The sequence below is a fragment of the Scleropages formosus genome, chromosome 17 (assembly GCF_900964775.1).
Source record: "Scleropages formosus chromosome 17, fSclFor1.1, whole genome shotgun sequence".
In the NCBI taxonomy this organism is placed as follows: Eukaryota; Metazoa; Chordata; class Actinopteri; order Osteoglossiformes; family Osteoglossidae; genus Scleropages; species Scleropages formosus.
In genome coordinates this window covers 25806321-25826384 of record NC_041822.1, presented here as the reverse complement: position 1 = coordinate 25826384, position 20064 = coordinate 25806321, and the positions used below count along the sequence as shown (strand labels likewise).

Below are 20064 nucleotides of genomic sequence, written 5' to 3'. Positions count from 1 at the left end.
AATGTGCTTTAATTTAGACTGAAATCATGGCCTGATAGATATACAGCGTATTATACTGTCCTACTGATGTTTGAGAAAATTCATTCGGGTTTTTGGATGGTCTGGGAAACATTATTTTTCCCCCCAGTTAAAATAATGGGAAATAGATTTTCGGTGTCCGAAATTTTGATATTTGCTCCGTTTTCAAGAACAGATTTATTTCGTAAATCAATAGATGCCTGTATTTTTTAGTAGAACTTTCTTCATTTAACACACTCACGCACAGTCTGAAACCACTTGTCACAGGGCGTAAGGCTGGAGGGGGAGGGGGCACAACCAGGACGGGACGCCAGTCTGCCGCAAGGCACCCCAGGCGGGACTTGAACCCCGGACCCACTGAAGAGCAGGACCCAGTCCAACCCACTACACCACCGCACCCCCGTTGCATGCACCTTGTGTATTTAATGGTAAATTACACCTGAAGATCAGAGCCATTTCCCGCCGCAGTCAGTCTTTTACAAGTGCTGGGATCCAGAGAGAACATCTCATTAATAGCTGGTTACAGGGTCTGAGCCCGAGGAATATGGGAGGTAAAGATAACCAGCACGTGGTTCTGCGCACATTCCCGTGGGGCAGCACATTAGCATACCTGTGTGAGCAGTTAAAGGGCCAGCGCCTACTTGACATTCCAGGGAAGTGCCGCGTGGCCTACGATGAAGTCTAACGTCCATTTATCTGACTCTTTTCTTCAAAACAACAATGTTAAGCTACTTACAGTGATTTACTCCTTTATACAGGAGGGTAATGTTTACCGTATCCTTTCAGGGTAAGTACTTTGCTCAAGTGCACTGCAGCAGGATTCAAACCCTAGCCCAGAGGCAGCCTCTTTAACCACTGTGCCACCTGCTCCCCTGGACAAAATTACCCTGCTGTATAAATGGGTAAATCAGTGTCAGTAGCTTAACATTATTCCTTTGGGGAAGAGTCAGGTAAGTAAGTAAATATAAATCGTCCTATCAGATAAAGGAATAAATTGGGGAACTGTTAATATTTCATCAAAGGTGCTGGATGGTGGTGTGGGCGGAGCCATCTGAGCAGGGCTGCAGTGACAGAAGCCAGGGAGCCACGGCACCCCGCAGGGTTATCACACACTTCTGCATCAGTGAGTAGAGACAGGACACACTCCAGATCACCCCGATGAGAAGGACCAGGCAGCAACATCACAGCGAGCGGACGAGCGCACAGAATCACACAAAGAGCTTCGAAGGGAGCGTAAAGTCGATGATGTCATGTTTCTGTTCGTAATGATGCCCAGCAGACGGGGCGCGTTGGGGCCTCATTGCTGGTGTGTGTGTTTATGATCTGATGCGGCTCGGTCTGACACGTGACGCTGTGGAGGACGATGTGTTTACCGCGGCGCTGGCAGTGTCCACCTGCCCGTCCCTTGACCAAACTGACCCTACCTGTCACTGTGTCCAGACGGCGTGTTAGGGGCGCAAGCTCACACCCACCTGCTCTCCACGACCTGCTGCACCTCCCCACCCTATTCTGAACTCTCGCTAAATGAAAAATCAGTTGTTCTTATTGCGCTGGAGGTGTGCCAGCAGCAAGAGTCCAGACCCACAATGCACCTGGTTGTCCACTGCGGCCACCCCCACGCCCCGCCCAGTACAGCCCGCTCCAGCCTCCACCTGACCTTGGCCCAGTTTTAGCACCGTTTTGCACACACGCACATACACACGCACACACATACGCACACGCAATCACTACAACACCAGTCTAATAGGCCGCTATACCATTCTTTACTTGTATAGAGGCAGCAGTTGGCACAGCAGTTAAGGACGTGACTTGTAACCTGAAGGTCGTTGGTTTCAGCCCCACTTACTGCTGGTGCTCTCATGCTTATATGCCCAGCACAAGAGTGAAAGATGTACTGTATGTGTGTGTTCACGCATGTCTTGTATTCGGGGCAATCATCGAACTAATTCAAGTGGCTCATGCAGTTTCTCGGGTGTTTATCGTCAAACATATTTAATTTGTCCACGCGGCCTGTTGGACATGAACCACCATCAATCTCGTCTCATTTTTAGATGCCGTCAATCATGGGCTGCCGTCAGACTCCTCCTGTTCTGTCACACCGGACAGCTCGCTCATCTCGTCCACATCATCAGTCGAGAGCCTGGGGCTAACAAACTACTCAAGTCTCTGAGTCGACGCATCGAGGCCATAACCTGGTCCTGCAGAATCCTTCGCTATGACGTCACAACACACTCTGTGGAGCTGCTGGTCCAGACTGTGGTGAAATCTCACCTGGTCAATGGCAGCTCCCTTTGGTGTGGTTTTCTGGTCTCTATCATCAAGCCTTTCGAGCAGGTACAGGATGCTGCAGCTAGAAGGCTGCCTCCCTCTGTCCCTCAGAGCTGCTGAATCCCTCCTGCCACATTCAAGAAGGGTCCCGAACCCATTCTTTGAGAGTCACTTTTCTCTTGATCTCCTAACAGCTCCAAAAATGAGTCCAACACCATCTACTATGACTATATATGTATTTGCTCTCTTAATGTCACTTTTAGAGAAGCTACTGGGGGGATGTGAACCAGCAACATGGTGATGTCACATGCTCAAGCTGTGTGTCCATCAATCCTGTATCTGTAGCTAAAGCTTTTTGTCTGTTGAACCACTTTTGCTTTCTGAGATGTAAGCCATTTCAGAGAAAAACATCTCAGAACTGAACGAATGTCAAAGTAACTGCCTGTTTGGGGGACGGGCTGTACGAGTATCCAAGAGGAGAGCCAGTGGCGGGGGGGGGGGCGGTTCCATCCCAGCCTGCCACCCATCAGAGAGTTTATGTAGCTGCGTCTCTTTGGTTGCACACTCGCTCATCCAGACTGTAAACAAATATCTGGAATGGTTGAGAAGGTGAGCTCAGGAGATTAATTAAGTAATTGCTTCAACGCAGCTCCACCAGAAGAGGGTAACATGTTACCAGACGACAAATACACCAGTGGCCTTGTTCACACGCGGTTACCGCTGGAGGAGCCTGAAGAAGGACACTCTGCACAGGCTCTGGTGCTCTGTGGGGCTGCGCCCCCTATGGGGCCCTTTGAGGAACTAACAGGACGCTGCACAGTGCGGTCCTGCTCAGTCACTGGCTCACGTAGAGTCGACCCCATAACTAAACCGGCCGTGACGTGGCCTTCTTCTCGCACTTTACTCTTTCTCTGTCGAGTGCCACATGACTCATTTGCAGCACGTTACACTGATTTGTGCACTAGCAGTCAAAAGTTTGAGTACACGTGCAGGACACTAGTTTCTAGCAATGGGCAATGCTTCATATCCCTTCTTGGTCAGATAGTTGTCACACAAATTTGCGGTGTATTTTGGGTCGGTATCTTTCTGCGAGAACGAAGGACCGCCCAACCAGCCGTAAGCCTGGTGGAACGACATGTCTCTCAGGTACACTATGGTAACCACGCTGGTTGAGATTGCTGTGGACTTGGTAAAGATCACCAGCTGTGTCGCAGAGCAAAGCAGCCCCACACCATCCCACTGCCACCACCATGCTGGACAGCGGGACCCACACGGGGACAGTTCACGTGCTCATCCTTCCTGTGTCTTACAAATACTCAGCAGCTGCACCCAAATATTTTCCATTTTCACTCATCAGTCCGAAAGACTGACTTACACCCCTCAAAGGCGCAGCTTCTCGGTTTTACAGGCCGGACGAATCTCGTTTTAAGCACGTGTACTCAAACTTCTCACCAGCTCTGTATATTAATTATTAATATAGATGAGACACGAGACACCGTTTCCATGATCACTGAGTGTGGTGGGACCCGTGTCTTGACTCACATTTCCCCCTGGGACAGGTGCCCCCCCACGGTGTCGGTTGGAGGGATTGTGGTAAAGAAGGTTTAATAAGAACGGCGAGTCGCTGCACGGTAAAGGAGAGTAAAGTCACAACGCTGGGGTAACTCCATTTGGGCACGTTGAAGCTAAGACCTGTGGGATTCCGTGGGGGGTGAATGAAAAGAGCCCGAAGCGAACCGAAGGTGACGTATAGCGGGGCTGCGTGGAGTTCGCAGCTGGAGGTGAGCAGAGGTGTGACGTCTCTCGCTTCCTGCTAATGGGAGCTGTTTTGGGGCGAGACGAGCATCTTTGGACACAAAGTGCTAAGAATAGGCGCGTCAGCGCGAAGACTCAGACGGCAGGCGAATTGTGGCAGGAACGCGGTGAAACCAGGTTCGCCGTGTCCCGAGCGCAGCGCAGGAAAGAAACAGGCCAAGGAACGAGAGGTCAAAGGTTAAATGTACAAGTCATTTGTACGTATTCATATTTCTCACATTTACAGTGTGAGGTTTGTGCGCTGAGCTCCTTACACCGATTTACCATTCATGCAGCAGGGCAATTTTTACTGCATCAGTTCAAGGTAAGTAACGTGATCAAGGGTATGGAACCCGGCTCCTTCCATTACGAGGTGATGCTCAAACCGCTGCGCCACCTGCTGGCCACCACAGCGAGGATGAACAGGTCGCGAAGCTGAATTCTGTTACGCTGCGGAACCCGACAATTCACCGCATCCTCAATCGCTGTAAATGTCACGGCCAACTTCCCCGCCAGCTGTCGCCCCGCGTCACGGAGACCCCCCCGGGGACCAATCACCGTGCAAATGCCTCTTCTGGGGCGGCCTTCCGAGAGGAGCGAGCATCGCCGTAATTATTTGCTCACGCCATCGTTGTGGGAATATAAAGTCGAGCTGCGCGGTGTAATCCAGGAACCTGAGATGCTATCTGAGAATAATTGGCCTGTCAGTTCTGTTTTGAAGAAGCTTCCAGATCCACAAACAGAGGCGCACTGAGAGCAGCGCTAGGAGCTCCTCGAGCACATGTTCCATTAAGGATGACAATTTGTCAGACGAGGCGCTTCGAACACTTCCCCCTCTCTCTCCTTTCGCCTTCTTCCAGCTTTTCTGTCCCCCTTCCGCCCTGAACCCTTATCGCTCGTTCTCTCGCTCGCTCGCTCGCTCGCTCGCCCGGCCGTGGGAGAGAAAGAACATGAGTCATCGCAGGACGACGAAGACAGGAGATCTCCTCTCCTTCACTGAAATCTGACGCCAAATTCCAACCAGCATCCCAGAATGAGTGTGTGTGTGTGTGTGTGTGTGGGCAGTTCCAGCACCACCTCTCCATCGGGCTGGAAGATGATGCAAACAGGGCAACGCCATAGTAGGGGAGAAGGCAAGGCGACCGGCAGTTATGCAACATCTGAGGTGCTTCTCACCTTCCTCAGCCGGGGGGGGGGAACACAGACTTTCCGTCGACTCTCGGTGTCCATTTACCACGACCCTGCGACATGCATCGCATGCACGGGTTCGAGACGGTTGGGTTGCACCACGTGAGACCATGAGTCACCAAAACCCGTACCTTCCAGCTGCAGGAGTGACCAAATTCGTGTATGGTCAAACTTGGGCTAAAGTGAACAGAAAGTGCTCTTTTCAAAGATTCAATTCAATTCAATTCAATTCAATTGAGGTCATTTCGGTTCAGTCCAGTCTCCACCAATAACACTTATCCCAAGTCAGGGTCATGGTGGTCTAGAGCCTATCCTAGAAGCACATGACAGTAGGCTTGGTAAGGTACACCCTGGATGTGACACCAGACCATCACAGGGTCAGTTCAGTTCCCTCCAGCTGCGTTCAGGACAGCACAGCGCACTTCTCAACACGTTTGCTCCAGAGTTCAAACAATGTGGCCAAAAAGTGACAAGAAACAACAAACAAGGAAAGACATGAGATGAAATATCTTTTCTCTAGAAAACATGGTGACAGTGGAGCAAGAAGAAAACAAGCAGCAACCAGGTGGATGGACTCAACGACAGTGACAGTGGACACAGCCCTTTAACACTAAGGACACAAGTGGAGCCTAGAACGTTCTGGAAGGAAATACTGTATGTGGTGAACAGGAGCCAACAAAAAACTCAGTGATACTGAACAGCAATATCAACGACGACACCAACAACATACGGGCGAAAAGTTAATAACTGTGCTGCTGAATGTATTCCTTATTATTACCATTATTATTATTATTATTAGAAAGCTCAAAGTGCTTTACATGCAAAAGGAGATACTGCTCTCAAACCCCTCAGCTTCCCTGGAGACCATCCTGGACACACTACAGTGTGGAGACACGTCATCGCCACTGTGAGGTATTACTATGCTTTACTACACTCTGTACTCCATACCGCAGGCCTTACCTTCTCCCACATGCAGACGGCACACGGTTGGTTCACGATCTCCCTCATCCCCCCTGGCGCTCGGAGCGGGACCCCCACATCCAAGGAGATGAACGGGCGAGAGTCCCGGTGTGGTTTGGAATCCGGGGCGCCGGGCGGCTGCTGAATTCTGTAACCCGATCGGATGTCGTGTGGAGCGGAGAACGCCTGTCGAGGCCCTTCGATCGGGTTACAGCGGTACAGCGGTACAGTACAGTACAGTACAGGGCAGTAGAGTACAGTACAGCACCCGTTGCCCAGCCCCCGCTCTGGACCAGTGCCCAGTGACCCAGATGAAAATATGAAGAGATATTGCTCTGGGTCAGCACTGGGGGGGGGGGGGGGGGGGGTTCCCACCACATTATTACCCGGACATTGGGTCCAGGCCCTTAAACTGGCCTGAGTGATTGCACATAATACCCTTGATCATGGTGCTCACCTTGAACTGATGTGGTACATGTTACCTTGCAATATATATACTGTAGGTAAATCAGTGTAAGTCACTCTGGAGAAATCCTCCAGTCATTCATATATTCAGTCCATCCACAGGGCAATGGGTTTTGTGGCTGAAAAACATTATATTTTTATTTTTGGAAAAGATAATTAAAAACGAATGACGCAAAGAGGGGGCGCAGTGGGTTTGGCCGGTGCCCGTTGTGTGGTGGTCTGGGGTTCGAGTCCTGCTTGGGCTGCCTTGCTGTGGACTGGCATCCCGTCCTGGGTGTGTCCTCTCCCTCTCCAGCCTTGCGCCCAGTGTTGCCAGGTAAGGCCCCACGACCCCACTCAGGACAAGAGGTTGTAGACTGTGTGTGTGTGTGTGTGTGTGTGTGTGTGTGTGTGTGTGTGTGTGTGTGTGAGAATGAATGAAGCAAACAACTCAGAGAGAGGAGGCAATTGAGTTGAGGCTCCGGCATGTCCACTACTGCACTCCTGGATACACACACCAATGGGTATGGCCCCAGAGAGCAAGACGGGCTGTGGGGGCATGCAGGAGGCTGTGCCACACACACACACACACTCACATGAACATGATCATATGCACACACACAAGAAATCAACATGAAGGTGTTCCACATGAGCCGGAGGGCTTCCGCAGTACGGTTCTGTGACCCTGAACTTCACTGCAGCGTCAGGTTTGATGTCCAGCAAGTTCCCTGCGGTAACTGTCTGGAACAATCCCTGTGTGTGTGTGTGTGTGTGTGTGTGTGTGTGTGTGTGTGTGTGTGTGTGTGTGTGAGATTTAAACCTGTCGGACGAGCTGCCAAAAGAGATGATCGTGACAATAATGAAATGCTAATTAAAGCAAAGAGAGGCTCTGATGACCCACATTAGCGCCAGGTCCTGGAAACAAGCTCAGACAATAGCGCCCCCACCCTGAGGTGGGAGGTAATGGGAGAAAAGACACCAAGAAGCAAGTGTGTGACGTGTGTAAAACCACAAGAAGCCATCAGTGCAGGTAATTAATTTATCTGACACTTTTCTCCAGAGTGACATGTGTACAGCAGGGTAATTTTTACTGTATCAGTTCTGAGTAAGTGCTTTGATCAAGGCTACCACAGTAGTACAGTAGGGGTGGGACTTGAACCAGTGACACATGTCCATGTACAAACGGCCCATCTTGCGGTTCTGATGCAGGTGTCACCTGGAGACTCAGAACGTAACACATGACACGGTGGGAATTTCATGAGCTCACTGATGTATAAACCCCACCGAGGAGTGAATGGGACCTTTAAGGCCCAAGGCGGTAGTTTGTGTGTGTGTGTGTGTGTGTGTGTGTGTGTGTGCAGCAGCTCTGCACTCCTTCAGCACATAAACATTAATAAACAATACCGGTTTAAGTTGATCTACACACACGTGCACAGTGACATCCTCTCTGGTCCCCCATTGGTCTCCCCTGGGGGGGCTGCTGGTGCAACAATTCACACCCCGCCCCCCTGCGCGAGTGTCTGTGAGGCCTCGCCGGAACGGTCCACCGCCACCATGTGCCACTCATATAACGGCCTTATGAAAATTAGATGAACGTTTAGGGATCCTGCTGGAAGGAGCTGCATTATTGAAGATGAGATCGGGGGCTGGTGGTGGGGGGGCACAGCGAGGGCCCCACGGCTTCTCGAATCCTAACAGCCCCCCCAACCCCTCCGACTGGTGAGCAGCCCAGGAGGGATTCAAACCCACGGAGCCCAGAGAGCAGAGCCCCCCCCTCCCCCCGTCGCCACGTTCGGATAATAAGTAGAGAAGCTTTTCGATTGACGGTTTTGGTCTTAATGTGATTTTAATGATTTTTCTCTGCGGTTTTATTGCGCTGTTGCTTTTCATTAATATCCATCCATCCAATTCCATTCACCACTTGTCCCGCTCAGGGTCGTGATGATCCAGAGCCTATCCTGGAACCACTGAGCACAAGGCTGAGGGGAAGGGTACACCCTGGACTGGACACCAGCCCATCGCAGGGTAGCCACACACACACACACACACACACACTCGTTACAGGAAATTTAGCATCACCGATCCACCTGAACTTCTTGTCTTTGGACTATGGGAGGAAACCAGAGCACCGAGAGGACCGTGCAAACTCCACACGAACTGAGTGGGGATCGAACCCATGCTCCTTCGCAGCAGCCAGGGAACGTGAGGCAGCAGCGCTGCTACCGACGGTTCGAATACCGTCCCCGGGGTGTCGCCAGGGTGCTCCGGAAGAATCGCCGGCGCACAGGAAGCTCCACGCTGCTGCAGCAGGAAACTGGGCCCAGTTCATTATCTCCCCCGGCCTTTTGCTGGTCTTCCCACCACTGGAGCAAATTTCATATGAGCGCAGAGACACAGTTCCTGTCCCAAATATTGCTCGCTATTTTTAATGCAAATCTTCCAGCGCTTCTGAAAGGAGAAGATGAGAGCATCTGAAGGAGAACCGCTTCCTTTTGAGAACTCTGTGATTTCTATTATTATTATTGTTATTAATACTGAGCGAATGAGGGCGAGTTTTCAGTGTCATATTTGGGAAAGTATTAGTGCTTTGTGGAAAAGGTGCTTTTTCCTCTCATGTTTATCTCGCTCGTCGTGTGCCGGCCTTTTCCGCACCGATTAACACCTTCGCCGCTTTCCTCCCGTTTACTACTTTATCGTCACGATTCGGGCAGAAGGTTTAATTCAGTTAAAGTAACAGACGTGTGCGAGACGCCACTTTAGCCCCCGGTTTTAACACCCTATTATGGGGTGGGAATGGGGGATGGGGGGCAGCGGGCCGAAGAACTGGACCGGTGGCGAAGGGGCGGGCCGATGGATCTCTCGCCTTAGAAAGCAGGCAGAGGGAGGAAGGGGCGGGGCCACAGCCTTGTCTATCATGGACACAATGGCTTTGTTACCATGACACTGCAAGGATGAAGGACCTCCCAGTGGGGAGGTGGGGGAGCCGAACGGCCCGTACCGGGGCTCCACTGGCTGAGTTCCCTGCTAACAGCACACATAATACGCGCCAAATAACAAGTCAAATGCGGTCAGAGCAGAGCGGCAGTCCCCCCCCCCCGACACGCACCCCCCACCCAGCATCCCTGAGCTTCACGGGCTCTTACATAATACACACTTGTAGGTCAGTTCACGTGCGTTCACCTGAACACAACCGCGAGCTCACTGAGCTTGAAAGGTTAGAGACACACACACACACACACACACACTGAGGTCACAGAGGACACACGTGTCCACGCAGTCCCACACTAGTCTAGACGACACCTCACTGCAGCACCGAGGGGTGCGACCGAAAGGCTGCGCTTGTGTCCGGCAGGTTGGACAGTGAAGTCCAGGGGGTCCTGCTACTGTCCCCTCCAGAGATCACTAAACCTGACTGGTTGGAGGAGAAACGAATTCCTGTGTAAAGTGTGACCCTCTCACATGTTACACTTTACAGCGACTAAACTAAATGTGTGAACAAAACTGAAACCGCAGAGCAGATGTGGAACCGAGGGCCGATTGGACGTGCGGCTCCCTGGACGGTTGTCACGGCGATCGGCACGGTCCTACTCAGAGCCAGCGGAAATGATGAAGGCCTGGGGGGGGGGGCGGGGGGCTGCCTCATCGGATGACAAGGCAGGGAGCGGGTCATCGCCACGGTTACGTCCATGCGGACACGACCTCAGTCAATAAGTTCCCACACGGAACTGCGATAGTGAACAGCAGGAAACATGAAGGGATTATGAAATTATTATTATAAAGCTGATCATCCCTCGACCACATTAATGGGGTGGGGGTTGGGGGGGGGGGGGTCCAGTCATGTGACTCACCAGTCATTCTGACATATCGTCGAGGTCATTTTTAAAAATCACGTTGACATGACAATAACATTATTATATGTAAATAGTATGTTTGACGTTTTAATGAAATATCTTTGTGTTCACTTAACTTTGAATACTTGCAGATATTAGGGGTTTTTTTATTTTTTTGTGTCATTTTACCCAATATCCTCCCTCGTGGGAGAAAAATGATGATGGTACTAATGAGAGGAGACGGCTGGTGGAAAAAGTACAAGGATTCCTCCCAATTCTTCATCTTCAAGGCAGTATTTTATATATTTTGTGTCGTGCTTTTATCTGTTTTTATTCTACTCCTGAAAATCACTTAAAGATTTATGTTAAACACACACACACACGTTGCCTGAAACCACTCATCCCAAGGGGGGTCACGGTGAACCGGAGCCTAACATGGTAACACAGGGCACAGGGCTGAAGAGGGAGGGGACACACCCAGGACAGGAAGCCAGTCCATCACAAGGCACCCCAAGCGGGACTCGAACCCCAGACCCACCGGAGAGCAGAACCCGGCCAACCCCGCTGCACCACCGCACACCCAACATAAAGAACAGTACATAATAAATATCCAGCGTGAGAGGCAACAGGAGCCTGAGCAGCAGAAGACCGACGGTTGTGTGAAGGTGTGTCCTCCTGATGCGCCTTATTAGTGTCACTATCATGAGTGGCGAGCGGCAGGAGGGACGGCTGGACGAGGGACCCCCCCATCTCAGGGTGGAGGTGCGAGACAGGGACCCCCGCCACCGTTCTCTTTAAAGAGAAGTGGGAGTGGTGCATCGTGTAATAACATCATTATTACCATCATTACCCAGCATGACACTGCGGCTGAAGTAACGCAGCGATCCAGCAGCTCACGGAGAGCTTGTGGTCCTGGGTTCGAGCTGAAGCTCCCTGACAGAGTGCATTTGCGTTTTTTATTACCGTACTGCACTGTTCGCTCTTATTTAAACATCATTTAATCCTAATGTCATTATGTCTTTCGTTGTTATCCATTTACATTTTTAAATTCTTTTCCTTTTCTTTGCTACTGTGACCCACAGGCTACGGAACGTTCTAGAAAGAAGCCGCTCTGTAACCTGGAACATTGGATGGTTCTTGTTTTGGGTGCAAGTAGATCAGAAAATTTCAGGCTGTGCTGAAAGAGGGAGCAGAGACATCCACACACACACACACATGCACACGCGCGCGCGCGCGCGCACACACACACACACACACACACACACACGCGCACAGGCGCATTGACGTAAGTGTGTGCGAACGTCAGTGATGGATAACACCTGCTGCAGCAAAGTAATAAACCATTTCAAGGCCTTATTGTGCCTCATGGCCGAGACTCCAGGAGTGCAGAAGCTCCACCTGGCGGTTCGGAAACGCGGGCGGTCCAGGGAGAACCAGAACCTTCTTCTCCACCCTCTGCGGGCGTGTGCAGAGACCGCTGACCGTCCTGGGACTTTACAGGGAAAGTGGGGTGTTTGGGTGGGTCTCCGCTCCTGTAGGAGATGTGCTGTGGAACATCCCCGGGTCGCACCCGGAGCCGCAGCCAGTTCGCTTCAACGGGAGATCTGGGCCACAGCGGCGGGCAGCGAGACCGGCGGAACATCTCTGGAAGCTCTTGTCCCTGCTGTAAACGTGTTTCATTCACTCGTTCTTAGACTGACGGCACCGAGAAACTGGAAATACATCCGAGGACATAAAGCGAGGGCAGAAGATCGCAGTATTTCAGAGTTATGATCACACAGCTGTGCGTTAACTACTTAGTCTGTCGCTTCTCTCCAGAGGAGCTAACAATGTTTCTACCAGGTCACACAGCTGGGTAAATTCTACTGTATCACTTCAGGGTAAGTACCTTCATCAAGGGGAATACAGCAAGAAGGGGACTTGAACCTGCAACCTAAAGGTCAAAGGGCAGCGATTCGAACCCTTCCACCCCAAACAAAGTCAGGTGTTCCAGAAGGCTGTGCAAACTCTCCATAACTTTGACTCAAGCAGAAGAGAGATAAACGGGGGGATTAGACTCCACCACCCTAGGATTCACAGGTTGAAGGTTCAAATCCCACCTCCAGCTGCAGTACCCCTGAGAAAAGTACTTACCCTGGCCTACCTCAGTAAAATTACCCAGCTGTGTAAACGGCTAAATAAGTGTAACACTATGAGTCACTTTGGAGAAAAGAAGCAGATAAATGTAACACTGAACACTTTGGTCGTCCACATCTTTAAAGACGGAACTCGAGGAATCGACCACTGCTATAAAATACATTTACATACCAAGAGTGTAAAAGTAACGAGCCTCCGTTCCATAACTTCACCAAAATGATGGAACCACGCGGTAGGTTGTATGGTTGCCGCTCAGGCCACGCCCACACAGCATCTCGTTGGTCAGTCGGTGAGGAATGGGGCGGAGCTCCCCACAAGCTTTGGGATTGGTCAGTAGCACAACTCTGCATTCTATGCATGAGCACAGCTCACACACACACACACACACACACACACAGAGCGACATCTCAAACCAGTCAGTGGCAGAATTACTATACTGAATCACAAGTTTTTATTAAGTTAAGAAGTTATTCCCCTGAACATTTTTAATGGCAGTTTAACATGAAACGCACACACACACAAAGCCCTTGCAATAACTTCAAAGAAATAATGGCTCCAAGCACTTGCATATGACACCCATGCTTGAAACCTCTCCTTACTGCGCACGCACACACACACACACACACACACACACACACACACACACACACACACACACACGCAATATAATGAGGTATCAATTATTCATGAGGAATATTAATATTTCAGCATTGCTACATTACCGCGGTGTTTCTGGGACAAAACGTGCAATTCGGTATGATGGCAGCTACACAGAGGGTATTATGCAAGCAAGTAAACAAACGGCGCTGGACCGCCTTGAGAGCCGTGTTCGGGTACGAGAGGGAAAACCCCTCTAATGGGGCCGGCTTGCGTGAGCTCCTCAAACGGTGCGGCTTCTCCTCGCAGCTGTGGTGTCGCATCGACCAGGTCGGGCCCTTCCAGTGCCCCCGTCAGTATAAAGGTAAACCGAGATCGCAACCAGCCTCTTTGCTCATCTCTTGCCGCCCATTTTCTCCCCCTGGGCTCAGTAAGCATGCCCCGCCCACTCCACCTGTACTGGTCCTTGGAGGCGGGGCCAAGGCTGCAATTTCCATCGATCGCTGGGCCGGAGCAGCCGTGTGTCACTTTAACAATAAAAGTAGTGACGCGTGTGAGTTCTCTCCAAGTGGCCCAGTTCCTCTCCGAGAAGACGGAGCACTTTGAGCGCAGAAAAAAGGGTCTGCTGGAGCCCCCCGGGGCGGTTTCACGTTGCGTGCCGATAATGCGAAGATCAGAGCGACGCCGGAACATCGGCCTGCGAGGAATCCGTCTCCTCAGTTCATCTCAGCTCATGAGTTGTGACAGGACAGAACATGTTTTCATGAAAGATGTAACAAAATCCTGACAGCAACGGTCGACATGACACCGCAGCGCGTGACACCAACACCTCACGTCAGGAAGTGCGACTGAGATGAGCTTCACCTTCGTCCAAACTGACTTCATTTACCCACGTAAACCACAGGCTGACGCTTACACGATCGATCCAGGGTAAGTACGTCGATCAAGGATGCCACAGAAGGAGGTGAGATCCAAGCCTTGATCTATCGAAGTGAAAGTGACGACCCGAACTGCCGCGCCACCTACTGGCCAGTTTCACTCCTAGTGCTACAGGCCTGCAGTTGAAATGTTAATGTGAGAAGAGTCGGAACCAGAGAGAGACATCCGACCTCATTAACAGTGATTTCTTTCATTCTGAAATTTACTCCTGTGCCCCCATTCCTTTTTGTGAGGGTGGGGGGCCGGGGGGTGTCTTAACGTGGGACACTTCAACTGACACTGCATTTGGTTGATGAGTTTTCTCACACGTGCGCATATTGACCCATTTATACCTGTTCATTTTACTTTGTCAGTTCAAGGTAAGTACCCTAATTAAGGGTACTAGAGCAGGCGGTGGGATTGAAACCTGCAACCTCGAGAGGCAGTGAGTCCAGCCCCTACGCTCGCCGTATCCCATTAAAATTTCAACGTTTGCACACTGTTACAGGCTTAAAGTCCATCGGCAGTGAGGTCACCGTGACTCCAAGCGTGTCCCACGTGCGCACATCGATACAGGATTTTCTTCTCGCCGGAAGTTTCTGGGCCGAAATGGATTTAACAGCGGGCCGCGCGCCCAAGGAGCCGCCCGCCGCTGGGAACGATCGTTCCCATGATGCTTCGCTGCTCCGCGTGTCAAGTGCGAAGGAGGCCAGCGCCGCAATCTGATGTTCCTCGCTCGCCGCTCCTTCCCACCACACTCTAACTGCCGTTGCCACGACAACCCTCCGTTGCCCGTCTACGACCCCGTCGCGCCGCTCCAGGTACGGGCCGTTCTCGTCCCCCTCCCGCGAGGCTCTGTTGACTCCACGCTGCAGAAAAATAACCTTGCTTATTGACACGGGAGTCGGGCAGCTTCCGGAGGGGCGGTTTCCTAGCAACCGGCAGGGAAAAGGGCACGACTCGGCGCTTCCCGCGACCGCGGCCGCCTCTGGAAAAATCCCGGCTGACAGGGCGAGGCTTCGCGGGCGAATCGAGACGACACCCGACGGTCAAGGTGCACTTTTCGGCCGCGTGCGGAAATAACACACGGTTCCGTGGGAAACGCGCGAAACCCGAGAGCTGGAGGGAGGAGGGAAGGAGCAACGGAGCAACGGAGCAGCGGAGCAGCGGTGAGTCTCCCGCCGCTTGAAGTTCACTTCGAAAACATCCTCATTAAAACTCCTACATTTATACGAAAGGTTACAGGAAATGTGTCCTTAGCCGTACGTCGTTCATGACAGCGAGGCGGGAAACTTTGTCCCCGGCAAGAGACCAGCGTGAGGCCGCAGTGATCATTACGCTTTCACCGGCACAATGACCAGTCGCGACCCTACTCGCCATCGGCTCCACCTTCACAGCGGCCAATCACAGCCAGGGCTGTCATAACCTCCCTCTGTACAACAGCCAATCACAACTTACCGTCATCTCTTCATAACAACAATCAATCGGGACCCTGCTTACTGTCATCTCCATCTGCACAACAACCAATCGCGGCCTTAGTTACAAACACACCCCTTTGTACAAGAGCCAATCGCAGCCCTAGATAATCACGACGCAAGTTACCTTCGGCTCCATCTTCAAAACAGCAAGTCGTGACCCAGGTGGATTCAAGTTTCTCTTTAGAGTAAGCAGCGATGAACGCAGTCATCATCACCCCAACCTCCTGGATGATAACCAGTGGCAAAAACAGTTGCAGTCACGCCCCGTTCACCGATCGATACGTCTCATCCGTATCGGTCCGCCCCACACACCGTGTGTTCATTCCGCACTCTCCTTCGCTGCGGATCTGGGCGTCTCGCTAAGTCGTCTCAGACGTGGACCGTTTCTCCGCTGACCGGAGAGAAGAGCTGCTGCCGGGCCGCGACACAAACGCGCTGCCAAGATCAGGACGGTCGAGAAGACGAAGACGATCCGGAAGCCGCCGGGCCGCGAGGACGGCGCCGGAGCGGCTTCCGCACCCAACGTCCCCACACTCACCGGGAGTCGGTGCCTGTTCCTCTCCTCGTACCCGAGGCCTCGGCTCCTGTCCTTCAGAAACTGGTGGCGCTCCGCATGGTGTGGGGTCACGCCCGGCAGCGGCAGGAGCAGGGCATCGTTCCTCAGCTATCAGAGAGAGGGAAACGGGAGGCGAGTCAGACGAGAAGGGCTCGGCCTCCGGTCGTCCCCCCGTCGGTCATCGCCCATCGGTAACTCCCCTTCCGTCCCGTCCCGATCGTCATCCTCCTTCCATCACCTCCGCGTTGCCGCCTCCGCTGGATCGGCCCCCTCGGCCGTCGCGACGGCGGCGGAGAAACGCTTCTTTTGGCGCTTCTGGACCCGACACTCAAACACAGAGCGGGGTGTAAGCGCCCCAGTGCGGCCTCGTTAATATTTAGGGACGTATCAAAGAGACGAGGCAACGGCAGCGTTCCCTGCGCGGTGCGGTGCGGTGCGGCGCGGCCTGCCGCACAACACGGGGGGCTTTTTAGTGAATTATCACAAGGAAGAGATGCAAAGCTCTCTGTACCGCGGTACAGGCTCTCGCCACAGTGCAGATTAAACAAGTGAGTCGTCGGGTTTTTCTTCACACGGTCGGAGAAAGAAAGTGCAGCCCTGGACAGAGCAACAGGTCCGCACTTTACTTATTGCGTAGTAAAGCGCCGAAGGTTCGACGCTTAACTCTGTACTATATATACATACAGTCCATACATATGTATCCCTATTTTATTATATTATATTATTGGTTTCTACTCTCAGCTACACACACTGATTTACTCAGTCGAACAGCAGTCATACGTCACTGTCTTGATGCAAAGTAAGCATCCTTATCAAAAACACTACAGCAGGAGGGGGATTTGAACCCCCATCCTTTGAGTCTAAGGTAGCATTTTTAACCACTACGCCACCTGCTGTCTCCTACAGTTGACTGTCTCTGTCAAACACTGTGCAGGTGTGTGTACCATATGGCTGGAAGACTGGAATGACCCTGGGAAGGAAGGAAGGAAGGAAGGAAGGAATGAATGAATGAATGAATGAATGAATGAATGGACACATTCACACAGTTATAAAAGAGTGAAATGAGTACAGAGGAAGCACAGGACACCCCCCCCCCCCCCCCACTCAGTACTAACCATGACATTAAATCTGAATCATTGTCCTCGGAGCTGTCGAATATGAGGAAAAACACACACACACACACACACACACACACACACACACACACACACACACACACACACACACACACTTTATTTGTAACTCTAGCAGCTGAACTAACAAGCTAGCATCAAACGGCAGGGCTTCAGTCGTCACTGTCAGTTTACCGTGGTGAAGTTCACCAGATGGTGCTCTGTGTCCAGTGACCTGCCCCCACCCCCACAGCTCTTCTATGAGTTAAACGCTTGTCACCAGAATGTTCAGACAGCCTTCTCCTCCACAGTCCATCTTCACCCGGGGGGGTCCCGCCGGTGCCCACTTCTGCTAATGCGTCTCAAAGGTGCTAATGAGCTGCCTGCCATGCAGGTAAGAACTTCCTGCTCCTCCCAACACACTCCCATGAGACCCCCCCCATCCACACACACACACACACACACACACACACAATACACCCCGCAGGGAGCCGCAGCAGGACGCCTCCTTTCTGCTTTACACACATCTTCACACATCAAAACACACACACAATTCATTTATTTCCCACTGTACTACGGTAAACAACGAGCTGGAACCCTGTTGCTGCTGTTCAGATGCCTCAGTGACGCTGCCTACAGGCCAAAGAGAAGACCTCGTGCAGAGGGAAGGTGAAGGGTGGAGAGGCTGACGACCAGCTGCTGTCAGCCCCCGTCCAGCACTCACCACCTCGAGTTCTCAGAAGGCCCGGTTCCTCCACTGGGATCACGACCCAACCCATCGAACCCAAACCGGGAAGGAGTGGTCTGAAGCCGTGTCAACACCGAATTATTCATGAAGCGTGCAGAATGGAGCCCTCGCTGCTTTTGTGCTACTGAAACAAGAGCGCGACCACACAGTGCTCTTAACTGCACACGGTGCTCCTCCCACTGCAGCGTTCAACAGCTTCGCACCTCAGATACACAGACTGGGTTTGGTCGAGACCCTGAGACACCAAAGCAAAACTGTGTGCAAAAACATCAGAAACAACGACGATGTATTAATTATCAGACACTTTTCTCCAAAGTGACATGCAACTCGGAGAAAAGAAAAGCGCATCATCAACAAAGAGCTTTAGACACAGACACATGGTTATGAACACAGTTTGTGTGTGAGACACCACCACGTTGCCGGTTCACATCCCTCCGGTAGCTCCTACAGAAGTGACATTCAAACAGCAAATACATAGATAATCACAGCAGATGGTGCTGGACTCATTGATGGAGCTGTCAGGAGAGAAGTGGCTCTCAAAGAGATGGGTTCGAGACTCTTCTTCAATGTGGGAGGGATTCAGTAGCTCTGAGGGACACAGGGAACTCGTCCCACCACTTTGGGGCAAAAATTGAAGAGCAATAGACTTTTGAACTTGAACCCCTTGTGAGTGGGAGCACCAAGCAGCCAGAGGTGGAGGAGCACAGCGCTCCTGCTGGGGTATAGCGAGCGATCAGCTCCTGCAGGTATCAAGATGCAGATCCTCTGATAATAAAGACAGTAATAAAATATGAGTGTAAACATATTATATATAAATTTTTGGCCTTCATTCCTGTAATCTGAGGCTTTGGGTGTGTCGCTATTACCAATATCATCCCACAGTCCTCTGGCAGTGAATACAGCTCCCGGGAGCACATGGCCACGGAGCTCTCGAGTCGACGTCGCGGGTCCCGTCCCCGAACCCTGCGCCCCGACATTTTCAGACACGGCCGAAAGACGACCTTTCCGTTCGCCCCCGGCGTGACTCCCACGTCCCGTGAGCACGGAGGGTATTTTTAGCCATCGTTCCCAGCTGCACAACCGCCACCGCAGGCGGAAGGGCCATTCGGGTTTGTGTCTCCCACCCCCACGCCGACCCCCAGCAGGGCCGTTTGCCGACCTCGCCGATGCAAACCGACGTGTGCCCTTGTCTGCCGGCTGAGGGGAAAAGTCGCGGTGTGTCACCTTGTGCTAACGACACCCGGCTGCGCCTCTCCGTCGGTCTCGTGGTCCTCTTGTGGCGTCGTGTGTGTGCGTGCGTGAGTGCGTGCGCGGGTGCGTGTATTTTCTCTCCACACCCCACAGTTCAAAACCCACCTCAGCTTCAACTCAAAATCACCCCTCATGTCACAAGTAAAAAAGTTGCGTGACTCATTAAATCAGAATTAATACCAACAGCAATGCGCTTTCACTTTTTTGAAGTTTGTTGCCAAACAAAAAAAATGTAATCTTTTGTTCAATCCCATTAGTGACGCTTGTTGGAGTCACAGTTGTAGTAGAAAACATGGGCCTGGGTATAAAAAAGATTCCTCACCATGTTCACCATTCTACATACATTTTCACAGTAGATGTAACCAAAACAACATTTCTTTTTAGTTCATATTTTATGTCTAAGGGGGGCACGGTGGCGCAGTGGGTTTAGCTGGGTCCTGTTCTCTGACAGGTCTGGGGTTCGAGCCCTGCTTGGGGTGCCTTGTGATAGACTGGCATCCCGTCCTGGGTGTGTCCTCTCCCCCTCCGACCTTGCACCATGTGTTGCCGGGTTAGGATCTGGCTCGCTGCGACCCCACTCAGGACAAGTGGTTTCAGACAATGTGTGTGTGTGTGTGTGTGTGTGAGATTATACGTCTAACATTTTTTTCCTCCACTGTATAAATAAATGCATAAATCAAGGATTTGCTATTTCTTGTTGCTATTTGTATTCTAGTATGCTTTTTTAAGGTTTGCTGGGTCTATTGGATAATGGTGAGCTACTGGC

General features: G+C 51.7%; 1 protein-coding gene across 2 annotated transcripts in view; it reads right to left on the bottom strand.

The window, feature by feature from the left end:
• The window catches only part of rimbp2b (RIMS binding protein 2b), a 71104-nt gene extending 54811 nt beyond the window's left edge, over nucleotides 1-16293 (bottom strand). For both annotated transcript variants that reach the window (XM_029259583.1, XM_029259582.1), the window contains exon 1: nucleotides 16170-16293. The gene's annotated coding sequence lies outside the window, so the exon portion shown is untranslated. The remainder of the gene's footprint in view (nucleotides 1-16169) is intronic.
• Nucleotides 16294-20064: the final 3771 nt, after the last annotated feature.